At 45.4% G+C, this 13,676-nt stretch overlaps 1 protein-coding gene across 2 annotated transcripts in view; it reads left to right on the top strand.

The window, feature by feature from the left end:
• UBQLN1 (ubiquilin 1) overlaps positions 1-13,676 on the top strand; it is a 126,441-nt gene that overhangs the window by 76,199 nt on the left and 36,566 nt on the right. The window lies entirely within an intron of this gene.

The raw sequence follows: 13,676 nt of genomic DNA, 5'->3' as shown, positions 1-13,676 counted from the left end.
TGCACTTGCTCACATAAAACACCATCTGCCATTTTGACGCCCAGTCTTACAAGGTCCTCGTGCAAGTTTTCACAATCCTCTTGTGATTTAACAATTTTGAACAACTTTGTGTCATCATCAAATTTAATTATCTCACTAGTTATTCCTGTCTCTAGATCATTGATAAATATGTTAAAAAGCAGCAATGGCAGGTTACCGATGGCTGGTTTCCAGTGGGTGCTCGTTGCACACTGCAGGTTAGTTCTACATTGCTCCTAACTATTCTCTGTGGTGCCTGTTGGCTGTTCATTAATTCTGTTGTTATTTCTTGCAGAGTAGAACAGAACAAACCTTGCTTATGTTTCCAGGGAGATTCCCCCATGCCTCCTCCTTTGTCATTGCCTTGTTCCATTGTGGTTTCTTGGCTTTTTTGACGTAACTGCAGGGGGCTCTGTCTCTCTCTCAGTAGTAGTAGGAGCTCATGGTGAGAAAAGTGTTGGATTTCTGCAAGTCCTGGATCGCGGGAATGGATTGGAGACCTTGCATATAGAATCCTCCAGGGACTACAAGAAAGAAGGTAAGATAAGAACCTAATCTTTCATTAACCACATAAACTTTTATGAGTTTTGACCCTTATTTTCAGGCACTGTTTGCTTGCATTGAAAAACAAAACCATCTTTTTCATGGGGTTTGAAACGTGCTCTTTCTAATAGAGTTGATTAAAAAAAATTTCTAGATGACTTTTTTGTAGAAGCTAGTTAAAAATACCCAATTTTTTATATTTTTGAAAAAAAATCACAATTTAAAGTAAAATTGTAAAGTAATGAGATTAGCTTATAAATTGAAATAGTATATTTGAGAACAAAGTCATGTCACAAAATAATAGACATAGCAAACAAAAGAATCATCTCCACAAGTCAGCTTGGTTGAGAAGCTGCCGCACCTGAAAACTTGCTGAATGCCTTGATATATTCTTAGCCATATGAAGTTTGTCATATTGATGTTCTAATAAGCTCTGCAAAACTGAATGCATTAAGCAAAAGACTCCTGATGCAGGCCGTCTGAGTTGAAACACATACATGTTTAAACTAAACTAAACCTTAAGTTTATATACCGCATCCTCTCCACAATTATGGTGCTTGACGTGGTTTACAAGAGCTTAATGTTAGGAAGGATGGAGAGTTGGGTATAGGGGAAGAGAGCATTACATTTTTGTGAATAGCCTAGTTTTCAGGTCCTTTCGGAATAGTTGGAAGGAGCCCAGATTCCAGAGTGGGAGAGTAAGGTTATTCTAAAGCGCGCTGATTCTGAAGAAGAGAGATTTCCCTAGTTTTCCCACGTAGAGGATACCTTTTAGTGTGGGGAAGGAAAGTTTTTGGGCGGATCTGGTGGAATCAGGACTCAGGGAGTTCCAAGATAGTGGGATTAGGGGAGGGAGGATGCCATGTAGGATCTTAAAAGCTAGGCAGGCACATTTAAAGTGGACCCTGAAATTACTGGAAGCCAGTGAAGTCTGGACAGGAGTGGGGAGACATGATCATATTTGCTTTTTGCGAAGATCAGCTTGGCCACAGTGTTCTGAATCCGCCGAAGTCTTTGAAGACTTTTTTTTGGTTAGACTTAAATAAAGGAAGTTACAGTAGTCTAGTCTGGAAAGGATGGTAGATTGTACGAGGACGGCAAAATGTTGGTGGAAGCAGGATCTCACTTTCCTCAGTATGTGGAGGCTAAAAAAGCATGACTTCAAGGAGTTAAGATGGTCGATGTTTAGTCATTGAATGAATAAAACAGAGTTTTGAAATAGATCAGCACACCTGTTTCTTTGGACATCTCCACAAAATAATAGACAAAATTTTATGGGGATAGCATCATTATTACAGGAGCCACAGATAGCTAAACTTAAAATTTTTAGTGCATCCATTTTTATGACCCACTTTGAGGCTTTTTTACATACGTCAGTTTCAAAAAATGAAAATCCGAATTAGTTCCATTGAATAGATTATAAAAAGTTGTATAAGATTGCCAAGTTTTCCATTTGTTTTGCTTATATAACCAAGGAAATATTTTGACTCAGTTATGAAAATTTTGTAGGGAATACTGTATTATCACAGTATGATATCAAACATATAGCTATTTTTATCCCAGGACAAGCAGGCAGCATATTCTTGACTGATGGGTGACGGCACCGACGGAGCCCCGGTACGGACAATTTTAGAGTGATTGCACTCTAAGAACTTGGAAAGTTATAGCAGGCCGCACCGCCCATGCATGAGTGCCTTCCCGCCCGACGGAGGCGCGCGGTCCCCAATTTCTTAGTTTCCACGGAGCTAAGAATACGCGTTCTTTTCAACGGCCGTTGAAAAGCCCTTTTTTCGCCTTCCCGCTCGCGAAAATCTTGTGAGGAAGTAAATCTTCCTTCTTTTATATTTTATTTCATTGTTTTCTTTTTCAAAAAAAAAAAAAAAAACCCTTTATTTTTTTCTTTCGGGTTCGCCCTGGCGGGGCCTGTTGCCATCATCGAGGCCTCGGCCTTCGATTTGGCAGAAGCCGTTTTTACTTTCATGTCCCCTCAGCCAGGGTTCAAGAAGTGGCAACGGTGTGCAAAGCCCATTTCTCTGACCGACCCACACAACTGGTGTTTACAGTGCCTGGGTCCGGATCATAGGGCTTCCACCTGCACCCGTTTTGCCACATTGAAAAAGAGAACGTTGAAAAACCGTCAAATTCAACAGAAATTACTTTTCAGTGCCGAGATGGCTGACTGCGGCATCGACACCGGCATCGGCTCCTTTGCAATCGGCACCCACTTCTTCGACGCCGCACAACACCGCGCCGGCGTCACTCCAGTCAGGTAAGCCGGCTAAGAAGCCTTCCCCGCTGGAGCACCCTCCGATCTCTGTGGCAGTGAGTCCAGTCCTGCTGACCACGAGGCGCCTGCGAAAATGCTCCGCCCCCATAGAGGTGAGTCCCTCGTCCTCGGGTTCCTCATCCTCTGGGCGTCGAGCGGCACCACAGGTACCGCAGAAAAAGAAAGCGGTACCGGTGCCTTCACTGGATGAGCGAATTGCAGCCGTCCTTCAGGTGCAACTTAAAGAGCAGTTGCAGCAGCTCCTTCCTGCTCTATTGGCACCGAACCTTCCAGTCCCGGTCCGGTCTGAGCCACCGGTACCGATAGTGGGGCAGCCTCTCTTGTCCGCTTCCACTCTATCGGTACCGATCCATTCAGCTTCCTCGGTCTCCATGCCGGTTTTGGCACCAGAACCGAGAGCGCTGCACCAGGCTGTTCAAACTTCGGCACTGATACAGCCTTTAACTTCTCCCGGTACCGCTTCTTTGAGGTCGGGTAAGTCGGTACGTAAAACCCGACACCTTGAACCCTCCACACCGGAGTCTCGGGATCGCAGTTCCCAAATTAGGGATCCTGATCTGTGGGGGTGACTCCGAAGAGCCTCTTCTCTCTGAGGGTGAGTGTTCATCGGGTGAAGAGGATCCTTCTGTTCAAGATCCATCCTCTAAACCAGATACTGCCTCTTTCACCTCTTTCTTGAAAGAGATGTGTTAGTCTCTCTCTATTCCCTTGGAGGCTGAGTCCAAGAAATCCAAGGCGTTCCTTGATGCACTGGACTTCGACCAGCCTCCAAGGGAATTTCTCAAATTACCCCTCCATGATATTTTGAGAGAAACCTTTTATAAAAATCTTGAGACTCCTTTGACCATACCAGGAGCTCCTCGTAAATTGGACTCTTTATATAAAGTCATCCCTATACCTGGCTTTGATAAACTGCAGCTTCCACACAAGTCTCTATTGGTGGAATCTACTCTAAAGAAGTCTGCGGGAGCTAGTGTGTACGCCTCAGTCCCTCCTGGCAGAGAAGGGAAGGCCATGGACAAATTTGGTAAGAGGTTATACCAAAATGCTATGTTGGCTAACCGGTCAGGGAATTATGCTTTTCACTTCTCTTTTTATCTAAAGCATCTCATTCAGAATTTGGCTTCTTTTGAGAAATACCTACCTGACCGCAAGAGACCTGCTTTTCGCCAATGTTCGTCCTCTCTTCTCCAGCTTCGAAAGTTCATGGTCCGTTCGAACTATGATACATTCGAACTTACCTCTAGAGCCACGGCCATGTCTGTTGCCATGCGTCGTCTAGCCTGGCTCAGGGTATCGGAGCTTGATGTCAACCATCAAGATCGCCTGGCTAATGCCCCATGCCTAGGGGATGAGCTTTTCGGTGACTCCATGGACTCCACCACACAAAAGTTGTCCGCACATGAGACTCGCTGGGACACTCTTCTTAAGACCAAAAAGAAGACTCCACCTGTCCGGCCCTTTCGGCAGCAATCAGCTTACCAACGCCGTTATGTGGCCCTACCCTTACCACAGGTTCCTCAGCAGCCTAGACGGCAGCGTCAGCAACAAAGGCAACCTCCTCAGACACAACAGCAGCAGCAGGTGAAACCTCCTCCTCAGCAAAAGTCCACACAACCCTTTTGACTTCGTTCTCCAGGGCATAGCCAGTGTTTTACCATCTGCCCATCTTCCTCAACCCATAGGAGGACGTCTTTTTCTGTACCTCAGCCGTTGGGAGATCATCACCTCGGACCAGTGGGTCCTCAACATCATCTGCCACGGCTACTCTCTCAACTTTCAGACTCTTTCTACCCAAAGTCTGCCAAGAGAGTCTGCTTTGAACACTCCTCAGTCCTCCCTTCTTCTACAAGAAGTTCAATCCCTCCTTCTTCTGAACGCCATAGAGGAAGTTCCTCTAGATCAGAAGGGGCAAGGATTCTACTCCCGTTATTTTCTGGTCCCCAAAAAAACAGGAGATCTCAGACCCATTTTAGATCTTCGCGATCTCAACAAATGCTTGGTCAAAGAAAAATTCAGAATGCTTTCTCTGGCCACTCTTTACCCTCTTATCTCTCAAGGCGACTGGCTATGCTCCCTCGATCTCAAAGAGGCATACACTCACATACCGGTCAATATGGCCTCCAGACAGTACCTCCGCTTCATGATCAATCACTGTCATTACCAGTACAAGGTGTTACCCTTCGGCCTGGCCTCCTCTCCCAGAGTGTTCACCAAATGTCTCATTGTGGTGGCTGCTTTCCTTCGCTCTCATCATCTTCAGGTCTTCCCTTACCTGGACGAGTGGTTAATCAAAGCCACTTCCTCTCAGGCAGTGCTCCTTGCCACCAACCAGACCATCCTTTTTCTACAAATTCTGGGGTTCGAGATCAATCTACCCAAATCACATCTCATCCCTACTCGGAGACTTCAGTTCATAGGAGTGGTCCTGGACACAGTCCTCATGAGAGCATTCCTGCCGTCCAACCGTCTTCAGACTCTTTAATCTCTATGGCAGCAGGTGCTTCCACAACGCTCCATCTCTGCCAAGCAAATGATGATACTTTTGGGTCACATGGCCTCGACAGTTCATGTCACCCCCTTCGCACGTCTTCACCTGCGCACTCCTCAACGGACCCTAGCTACCCAGTGGTCCCAAGCGACGGATCCTTGCTCACGACACATATTTGTGACATCATCTCTTCGTCAATCTCTACAATGGTGGTTGATATCTTCAAATCTCTCCAGAGGTCTTCTGTTCCATCTACCTCCTCATCAACTAGTAATCACCACAGACGCCTCCCCTTATGCTTGGGGGGCTCACTTGAACGAGTTTCAAACTCAAGGCCTTTGGACGGCTCCAGAGAGGAAACATCACATCAATTTCCTGGAACTCCGGACGATGTTTTATGCCCTCAAGGCTTTCCAACATCTTCTCTTTCCTCAAGTCCTGCTACTTTGCACAGACAATCAAGTTGCAATGTACTACATCAACAAACAGGGTGGGACAGGCTCTCGCCTTTTGTGTCAAGAAGCCCAAAAGATTTGGTCGTGGGCGACAGCTCACCACTTATTCCTGAAGGCTGTCTACATTCAGGGAGAGCAGAATTCCTTAGCGGACAATCTCAGCAGAATTCTCCAGCCCCACGAATGGACTCTCGATCCTTTGACTCTCCAGTCCATTTTCGCTCAATGGGGCACTCCTCAGATAGACCTCTTTGCAGCTCCTCACAATCATCAGCTGCCCCACTTCTGCTCCAGACTCTACTCTCCTCACCGTCTGGCAGCGGATGCATTTCTTCTGGATTGGTCCAATCTGTTCCTGTATGCTTTCCCTCCTCTGCCTCTCATGTTACGAACCTTGTTCAAGCTCAAGAGGGAACAAGCCACCATGATTCTCATTGCTCCACGGTGGCCCAGGCAACATTGGTTCTCCCTTCTACTTCAACTCAGTTCCAGGGAGCCTATTCTTCTTCCTCTGTCTCCTCCTCTGCTTACGCAGCATCAGGAGACCCTTCTGCATCCCAACCTCCAGTCTCTGCACCTGACAGCTTGGTATCTCTCGGGCTGACTTCAACGGATCCTCTTCTGTCTCAGCCCGTTCGTTCTATTCTGGATGCTTCCAGGAAACCAGCCACTCTGCAATGTTACCATCAGAAGTGGACCCGGTTTTCTTCTTGGTGTCTTCTTCATCATCATGATCCCACTTCCCTTGCAGTGGAGACCTTGTTAGATTATCTTCTTTCTTTGTCTGACTCTGGTCTCAAGTCTACTTCCATCAGAGTCCACCTCAGTGCTATTTCTGCTTTTCATGAGCCAGTTCATGGGAAACTTCTCTCAGCTCATCCTTTGGTTTCCAGATTCATGCGGGGTCTTTTCAATGTGAAACCACCTCTTAAGCCCCCTCCTGTAGTCTGGGATCTCAATCTGGTTCTTTACGCCTTAATGAAGCCTCCGTTTGAACCTTTGGCTACAGCTCCTTTCAAGTTTCTCACTTGGAAAGTGGTCTTCCTTATTGCTCTTACCTCTGCCAGGAGGGTCAGTGAGCTGCATGCACTAGTTGCTGATCCACCTTTTACAGTCTTTCATCACGACAAGGTGGTTCTGCGTACACATCCAAAGTTTCTCCCTAAGGTTGTCTCTGAATTTCATCTCAACCAATCGATTGTTCTGCCTATATTCTTTCCGAAACCTCATTCTCACTCTGGAGAACAGGCTTTGCATACTTTGGACTATAAACGGGCTTTGGCTTTCTATTTAGACCGTACTAAGCCCCACAGATCAACTCCACAACTCTTTCTGTCCTTTGATCCGAATAAATTGGGACGCCCCGTTTCTAAATGTACGTTGTCCAATTGGCTTGCAGCGTGCATTTCATTCTGTTATGCTCAGTCCGGACTGACACTGGAAGGTTCTGTCACGGCCCATAGAGTTCGAGCTATGGCAGCATCTGTAGCTTTCCTCCGTTCAACTCCTATTGAGGAAATCTGCAAGGTTGCTACTTGGTCCTCAGTTCATACTTTTACATCTCATTATTGTCTGGATGCATTTTCCAGACGGGATGGACACTTCGGCCAATCTGTTTTGCAAAATTTGTTTTCCTAATGGCCAACTTTCCCTCCATCCCTCTTTTTGTTAGCTTGGAGGTCACCCATCAGTCAAGAATATGCTGCCTGCTTGACCTGGGATAAAGCACAGTTACTTACCGTAACAGGTGTTATCCAGGGACAGCAGGCAGATATTCTTGCGTCCCACCTACCTCCCCTGGTTGGCTTCTTAGCTGGCTTATCCTAACTGGGGACCGCGCGCCTCCGTCGGGCGGGAAGGCACTCGCGCGTGCGCGGTGCGGCCTGCTAGAACTTTCCAAGTTCTTAGGGTGCAATCACTCTAAAATTGTCTGTACCGGGGCTCCGTCGGTGCCGTCAGACCCATCAGTCAAGAATATCTGCCTGCTGTCCCTGGATAACACCTGTTACGGTAAGTAACTGTGCTATATCTCCACAAGTATTCCACTGGCGAATCTTAAACTTTACCAAAGTTTTTTTCATAAGAAGAAAGTGTTTGTTGAGTGCAGATCTTGGCAAACAGTTTAAATCAGGGGTGCCCAAACTTTTTGGGCTTGTGAGCTACTTTTAAAATGACCTACTAAATGGTCTACTAACAATAAAAATTTTTAAAAATACAAAGCACACTGTATGTAAAGAAAATGTTAATTAAGAACATAAGAACATAAGCAATGCCTCTGCTGGGTCAGACCAGAGGTCCATTGTGCCCAACAGCCCGCTCACGCGGCGGCCCCAACAGGTCCAGGACCTGTGCAGTGATCCTCTATTTATACCCTTCTATCCCCCTTTCCAGCAGAAAATTGTCCAATCCTTTCTTAAACCCCAATACCGTACTCTGCCCTATTACGTCCTCTGGAAGCGCATTCCAGGTGTCCACCACACGCTGGATAAAGAAGAACTTCCTAGCATTTGTTTTGAATCTATCCCCTTTCAGTTTTTCCGAATGCCCTCTTGTTCTTATATTTTTTGAAAGTTTGAAGAATCTGTCCCTCTCTACTCTCTCTATGCCCCTCATGATCTTATAAGTCTCTATCATATCCCCTCTAAGTCTCCTCTTCTCCAGGGAAAAGAGACCCAGTTTCTCCAATCTCTCAGCGTATGAAAGGTTTTCCATCCCTTTTATCAGACGTGTCGCTCTCCTCTGAACCCTCTCGAGTAACGCCATATCCTTCTTAAGGTACGGTGACCAATATTGGACGCAGTATTCCAGATGCGGGCGCACCATCGCCCGATACAGCGGCAGGATAACTTCTTTCGTACTGGTTGTAATACCCTTCTTGATTATACCTAGCATTCTATTCGCTCTCTTAGCGGCCGCTGCGCACTGTGCCATCGGCTTCATTGTCTTGTCCACCATTACCCCCAAGTCCCTTTCTTGGGTACTCTCGTTCACTAACATCCCTCCCATTGTATAGTTGTACCTCGGGTTTCTGCTTCCCAGATGCAATACTTTACATTTCTCAACGTTGAACTTCATCTGCCATCTCGTTGCCCATTCTCCTAGTTTGCTCAAGTCCCTTTGCAATTCTTCGCAGTCCTCTTTAGTCCGAGCTCCACTAAATAGTTTGGTGTCGTCCGCAAATTTTATTATCTCACACTTCGTCCCTGTTTCTAGATCATTTATGAATATATTAAATAGCAGCGGCCCAAGCACCGAGCCCTGCGGAACACCACTCGTGACCCTCCTCCATTCCGAGTAGTGGCCCTTCACCCCTACCCTCTGTTTCCTACCCGCCAACCAGTTTCTGATCCATCTATGTACGTCTCCTTCCACCCCATGGTTCTTTAGTTTCCGGAGTTTCCGGAGTATCCTTGTCAAAGGCTTTTTGGAAATCCAGGTATATGATGTCTATGGGGTCTCCTTTGTCCATCTCTTTGTTAATTCCTTCGAAGAAGTGCAATAAGTTAGTTAGGCACAATCTCCCCCTGCAGAAACTATGTTGGCTTGTTTTCAGAAGTTTGTTTCTTTCCAAATGTTCATCGATGTTTTCTTTTATCAGTGCTTCCGCCATTTTCCCCAGAACCGAGGTGAGACTCACCAGTCTGTAGTTTCCCGGGTCACCTCTTGATCCCTTTTTAAAGATGGGCGTGACGTTGGCTATCTTCCAATCCTCCGGAATCACTCCTGTTTTCAGGGATAGGTTGCAAATTTGCTGCAGTAGTTCTGCTATCTCCTCCTTTAATTCTTTCAGAATCCTTGGATGGATTCCGTCCGGACCCGGGGATTTGTCAATTTTTAGTTTTTCTATCTGCCTGCGCACATCTTCAAGGCTCACTTCCATAGATGTTAATTTTTCTGCTTGATTTCCATTGAAGAATTGCTCAGGTTCCAGTATGTTGGTTGTGTCTTCGTTCGTAAATACAGACGAAAAGAACATGTTAAGTCTTTCCGCGACTTCTTTCTCCTCCTTCACTACTCCCTTCCTGTCTCTGTCGTCCAGCGGTCCCACCTCCTCCCTAGCCGGCTGTTTCCCTTTAACATATCTGAAGAACGGTTTGAAATTTTGTGCCTCCCTGGCTAGCCTCTCTTCATACTCTCTTTTGGCTTTACGAACTACACAGTGACATTCTTTTTGATACTTCCTGTGCTCTTTCCAGTTCTCCTCAGTTTTATCCTTCTTCCATTTCCTGAATGAATTTTTCTTAATGCCTATCGCTTCCTTCACTATTTTAGTGATCCATACCGGATCTTTTGTTCGACTCTTTTTGCACCCCTTTCTGGAATCTGGGGATGTACAGATTTTGAGCCTCGCTCACCGTGTCCTTGAAAAAAAGACCAGGCATGTTCCACCGTTTGGCATTTCTTGGAAGTGTTCCTAAGTTTCTTCCTTACCATTTTCCTCATTGCTTCGTAGTTTCCTTTCCTGAAGTTGAAAGTTGTCGCTATGGTTCTCTTTCTTTTCGATATTCCTACTTCAACCTTGAACTTGATCATATTATGATCGCTGTTTCCCAATGGTCCCACTACTTCCACTTCCTTTGCAGGTCCCATTAACCCATTTAGGATTAGATCCAGAGTGGCATTTCCTCTTGTCGGTTCTCTAACAAGCTGCTCCATGAAGCAATCTTGTGTAGCCTCCAGGAATTCTGTCTCCCTAGCGCATCTTGAGTTTCCAAGACTCCAGTCTATCCCGGGGTAGTTGAAGTCTCCCATAATAACTGTGTAACCGCTTTTGCATTCTCGCTTCATCTCAGCTTCCATTTCTTTATAGATATCTCCGGTTTGCCCGGGTGGACGATAGTATAGGCCCATCTTTATTTCATGTCCTTTCCTACCCAGTATTTTAACCCATAGCGATTCCAGCTTGTGGGTCATCTCCGCTGTATCTATTCTTGTCGATTGTATGCTTTCTTTTATGTATAGGGCTATTCCACCTCCTTTCTGTCCTGACCTGTCTGTCCTGGCGATAGAGCTTGTACCCCGGCAGCGCTGTATCCCATTTGCTTTTCTCATTCCACCATGTTTCAGAGATTCCAACGATGTCTATGTCCTCTGCATTAGCCACAGCTTCTAGTTCCCCCATTTTGTTTCTTAGGCTCCTTGCATTAGTATATATGCAATTTAGATCCTGGCATTTTGTTGTCTTCATTTCCTTTCCCTGTGCTTCGGTCTTTAGTGTCTTCTCTTTTGCTACAATCTTTCTAACCTCCTCTTCTGGGTTAGTTGAGTCCTGTAATTCGTCCCTTGTTTCTTCCCAGCCTTTTTTCCCCTTAGTATCTTCACGGGATACCTTCTTCCGAATCTTCGACACTAGGTCGACTGTCGGCTTTCCCCTTCCTCTTAGTTTAATTATTTATATTCCGGGGGTTTTTCAAAGAGGTCAAGGCAGATGACTCTATGCAATGTCACCTCAGTAACAACTATACAAAAATAGACAAATATACCCCCCTCCCTTTTTACTAAACCGCAATAGCAGTTTTTAGTGCAGGGAGGTGCGCTGAATGCCCTGCGTTGCTCTCAACACTCATAGGCTCCCTGTGCTAAAAACCGCTATTGCGGTTTAGTAAAAGGGGGCCATAATGCAAAATATAGACAGCAGATATAAATTCTCAAAACGGACACATTTTGGTCACTAAATTAAAAATAAAATCATTTGTTGGCTGGTGATTTCATGAGTCTCTGGTTGCACTTTCTTCTTTTGACTGTGCATCCAATATTTCTTCCCTTCTTTCAGCCTACTGTATGCTTCGTCTCCTCCAGATATCATTCCCTCCCCCAACTTTTTCTTCCTCTCCCTGCCCCCGCCTCTTTCTTTCTCCCTGCCCCCCTTCTTTCTGTATGTCTTTCTGTCTCCCTGCCCCCTTTTCTTTCTTTCACTCTCCATGCACCATTTCTTTCTTTCTGTCTCCCTGCCTGCCCCCTTTCTTTCTTTCTCTCTGTATCCCTTTCTTTCTTTCTTTCTCCCTGCCCTCCCCCAAGCCACCGCTGCCGTCATCGGGGAACAGGCCCCCAAGCTCTCCCTGCTTCCCGATGCAGAAGCGTTAGGCCGACCAGCATTCCTTTCCCCGACGTCAATTCTGACGTGAGGAGGAAGTTCCGGGCCAGGCAGGCAGTGATTGGCTGGCCCAGAGCTTCCTCTCTCACGTCAGAATTGATGTCAGGGAGAAGAAGGCTGATAGGCCCGGAGCTTCTGCATCCTGTTTACGGCGACGGGATGCAGTAGAACAACAAGGGAACGCGAGACTATCACGGAGCCCGGGATGGGCTCCGCGATCAACTCGCATTGCCTTCGCGATCGAACTTTTGGACACCCCTGGTCTAAATTAACATTAGGATTACTTTTGTAAAGAATTTGTATGACAGACATCTTAAGAGATCCCTGATGTAGGCCAAGAGCCAAACAGGCAGTGTTGGGTCTTTTTAGTGAATAATCATCTGTCCCAATTCTATTGGCATGTATACTCTTTTGTGGGTATCATTGACTTTTCTGTGTATTTTGATCCCTTTCTGTGTGCTGTTCGGCTAGTGTAAACCAGCTGTTCAAGCAACCAGCGTTGTCTAGCACAGTTTAGATGGTTAATGCTGGAAATCCACATTGAGTGAGTAGCAAAATTGAATGATTATCCTGACCAGATAAATTGTGTGTATGTATCATTTGAATTTGGGAAGACAAATTAACATCCAAAGATTATATTTGTGAAGATGCAAGAGAAAATAGGTTTCCTCATTAACCATAAAGGATATTTCTTGTACAATCCCTCTAGAGGCTGGACTAATGGGTAGTACATCTATTCTAGCCTTGGCTGCAGAACTTAAAAATAAAACCAACCCCCCTCTGGGACAGATTGAACTTTAACTTTTGGTGGGAAACTTTATGTCAATATTATAGATTTGAAAGAATGAACATAAGAACATAAGAAACGCCTTCGCCGGATCAGACCTAGGTCCATCTAGTCCGGCGATCCACACACGCGGAGGCCCAGTTAGGTGCTCCTTATTGAAGACCTGGATTTCCCGTATCCCCCGATGTGATTTGCAAGAAGGTGTGAATCCAACTTGCGCTTGAAACCCAGAACAGTAGTCTCTGCCACAACCTCCTCCGGGAGAGCATTCCAAGCACCCACCACTCGTTGTGTGAAACAGAACTTTCCTACATTTGTCCTGAACCTGCTGCCGCTCAGTTTCAGGCTATGACCTCTTGTCCGTGTCACATCTGAAAATGTCAGTAAAGCTGCTTCCTGGTCAATTTTATCAAATCCTTTTAATATTTTAAAAGTTTCTATCAAATCTCCTCGCAGTCTTCTCTTTTCGAGGGTGAACAGTCCCAGTTTTCTGAACAAATGGGACATAATAAAAAATTTAAGGAAACATAGGGTCCATTAACGGAATTTGTTAAAACTGAGTAATCGAATAAGCCTTTAATTCCTAATTGACCTTTATACACATCCAGGGAGGGTGGAAGGGGGGGAATATACTGTGTATCATTATTTGTTTGAATATAAGTGCTGTTTAATGCATTAATTGATTGTATATTCTTTGCACTTTGTATTTGATTTGAAAATTAATAAAGAATTACAAAAAAAAAGTTTTGCAGGTATGAATTGTTTCAATTTCTTATTATCCTAACTTGGCCTTTTTTGGCGGTTGTTTATTATGTATTTAGTTATCATGAGCAGCATTGATTTGTAGCAGGAAGTCCCCGCACCCCCCTCTCCTTTTCTTGTGTTTCCTGTTTGTATTAGATATTCCTGGCTTTGCTACCTACTGAACTTCAAGTGGAGTGGCCGCATAGGTGACCTTGCAGAGAGGGTTGGTTTTATTTTTAAGTTCTGCAGCCAAGGCT

The sequence above is a fragment of the Geotrypetes seraphini genome, chromosome 1 (genome assembly GCF_902459505.1).
Source record: "Geotrypetes seraphini chromosome 1, aGeoSer1.1, whole genome shotgun sequence".
NCBI classification, from domain to species: Eukaryota; Metazoa; Chordata; class Amphibia; order Gymnophiona; family Dermophiidae; genus Geotrypetes; species Geotrypetes seraphini.
This window is presented reverse-complemented; position numbering and strand designations above follow the sequence as displayed.